Source organism: Eriocheir sinensis, unplaced genomic scaffold (assembly GCF_024679095.1).
Source record: "Eriocheir sinensis breed Jianghai 21 unplaced genomic scaffold, ASM2467909v1 Scaffold84, whole genome shotgun sequence".
NCBI classification, from domain to species: domain Eukaryota; kingdom Metazoa; phylum Arthropoda; class Malacostraca; order Decapoda; family Varunidae; genus Eriocheir; species Eriocheir sinensis.
The window spans coordinates 493,167-496,263 of NW_026112208.1; positions in this window are offsets into that span (position 1 = coordinate 493,167).

The window sequence follows — 3,097 nt, forward strand, 5'->3', positions numbered from 1 at the left end:
AAAAAAAGAGTTACACATGCAAAAAAGTACGTCAAGCAAATATTGTGATGTGTTGATGTTGTTGAAATAAATCTGATATAAAAAATTACATCAAAATCAATCTAGTTTTCATACACACAAAAAATATCCCTAAAAGAAAAAAATACTATGAAAATATCAGAAAAAGGCGTGTGTTTGGTGCAGATGAAAAACAAATGTGGAAAAATGTCGGAACGCTTTTTTTTCTCATTTAGGTGATTGATATGTCAGGAAAAACTATTAATAGCAAAAAAGAGGGGGAAGAAAATGTCAGGGGGAAAAAAATTAATGTTAGATGACGTAATAGAGAGGATGCGTGGAAAACAAAGGCAATATAAATGGATAATAAATATAGCGCAAGGAAGAAGAGAGAAAAAAAAGAGTTACACATGCAAAATATTACGCCAAGCAAATATTGTGAGGAAAATGTACGAATAAATGCATGTAACAATCACAATAAAAGTACAGAATAGAGAATGGAGAAGAATGAAGAGATGAAAAGACTGTAGAAATGAAAAAAAGAATCAGGTATATACGAGAAAAAGACTACATACAGCTGATTAAAAGATGAATGGAAGAGAAGAAATAGACGAAGAAATTCCAAAGCATTGAAAGTGGGAAAATGAATATGAAATTGTGACGGAATGGAAAAATTGTTGAGAAATCCCGAGAAAGAAGGAAAGAGTAAAAAAAAAAGAAGCAATGGTTGTAATAGAAAGAAAAAGAAATATGATGCAGAGAGAGAGAGAGAGAGAGAGAGAGAGAGAGAGAGAGAGAGTTGGATAAAGTTTAGGTACGCGGTAAGGATAGAAAACTCTGTGTCAGTTCATGTTACTTCCAATTTTCTCTCAGCGAATGACATTTCTCGACAGGAAAGAGGAAGAAGAGAAGAGAAAGAAAGAGAAAGAAAGAGAAAGAAAGCTTAGAGTCAGGAAATCACTTTTACATATCTTATAATCGGGTTCAATTGCGATTTTCTTGCTTAATATTATTTTTCTTATGTTGGTTTACTGTCGTTGTTGTTGTTACTGTTGTTGCCCATTCTAAGACCGTTTTTCCTCCTTTTTTTTTCTTTTGTGTATTATTTTCTTGTTACTTTTCTTGACTGTTTTCATACCGTCATTTCTTTCTTCTTTCTTCTTTTTCCTTGCACTGTTTTTACTCATCCTGTTTTTGTTTTTGTTTTCTCTTTTTTCTTCTGCGTCGTCATCTCCTCTCACTGTAACGAATCTACTTTTGTATCAGTGAATTATGACAAAAAAAAGCCTGAATGATGAACGCAGGCGAATGAGAGAAACATTACATAAAAAAAGGCAGTTGGTAGGAAGAAAAACGAAACGGGAAAGCCTGATGAATAGACAGGATAAAAGAAGAAAAACAAACAGAGAGGAAACAGTAAAGCATGAAAGAGGGCGCAAAGGCATGGAGGAGGGGAGGAATAGAGGCGGAAAAATGGATAATTAGAGAGAGAAAATAACGCTCATAAAGGAAGCGGAGTGGGATGGAGAGAAAAAGAGAGAAAGAAGGTGAGAGAGAGGTGGCAAAAAAGCGGAAAAAAATAAACAAAAATACCACTGTGAGGGAATGAAAGCAGGAAACGAGGGTGGCCAGTAAAAAAAAATGAAACACTGAATAAAAAAAACATGCAATTAAAACCGTAAATCAAATAAAGAAAATTAGATTAGAAAATGAAAAAAAAGGAAAAAGAGGAGATTCGTGTGCAAGGAAAGTGACACACGCACACACACGCACACGCACACACACACAAACACACACACACACACACAAAAGCACTCCAACGTGGGTAAAATTTTTATAAAACACAATCCATGTCCGCGATTTAGGGACAAAAATAATGGCATAAAGCAGCCCATCCCCCGACCGGCGCCCACGTGATAAACGGAAACAATAATGATAAATGAAAATAAAAATAGAGCTCGCAGTCCCCCCAACGCCGTAACAAGCACAGATCTCACGTTCATAAAAAAAAACTTGAAAAAGAAAAAAAAAAGATGCAGAAATATTTACGTAAAATTTCCATAAAGGAGAGTTTCATGTATAAAATAAATGGATGTAGGAAGTGAGAGTTAATAGAAAATGCACCATGAAGGAATAACAGGCAGAGAGAATATTAAAAAAAATGTAAACACGATTAGTAAAAGTGTGGTAAGTGCTGAAAGAGAGGAAGCTGATATATTGTGGAAAGTAAATGATGACAAGGTACGCGGGAGGTAAAACGTATGCTAATGGTGAAAAGTAAGTAAAGGGAGTGAAATAAAACAAAAATGTGCGGACGAGAGAAAAATAATGCTATAGTGAACCTCGCGCCGGTGGGATAAAAGCGGGTTGTGTAAGCGGGACTAAATACTGCGGTAAAAAGGACGGAGGGAGAGGAAAAATAAATAAAATATCATCATCACCATCATCCACTTCAGGTATGACAAGTGCCCTGCAGAATAAAAGCCTTTACCAACGTTCCCCACCTACCTCCGACGCTCCCGTAAATGTTATAATTCATTCTATCCACGTGGTGTTCTGTTTGGGTAAGCTGACACACTGTTACTTTGATTATCCGTTTCTTATCAGTTCGACTCCTAATATGACCAGTCGAGGTCCATCGTTTATTCCTTATAACTGATATATCAAGCATTTGTCTGTTCCCTGATCCATAACGATCTCTTCTTGCATCTCAGTGTTATATCAAGCCTTTTATTTCTCCCCATTTATGTTTCTGCGCTTCTTAGCTTTCTCTAAATATATTGACATAAGGCAAAATTCTGAAGCGTAGTTGGGACTGACTTGATGAACTGATTGAACTCCTTTCTCCTCGGGAAGAGTAGCAGGTTGCTATTCCTGATATTATGATTACCAGACGCGCACCATCCTATTGTTGTTCCATTTCTGATTATTTTTTGAGGGTATGGTTTGCTTTAATTGTCTGCCGAAGATGTTTATATTTCTCTACTCAAACGATTCGTTCGCAATGATCAGTTGTTTTTCTGTACACTGTTTAAAATTCTTAATATCAATGTTCAGATCTATTTCCATACTCTCTCTGTGGGTTTCTTCGATCATTCTT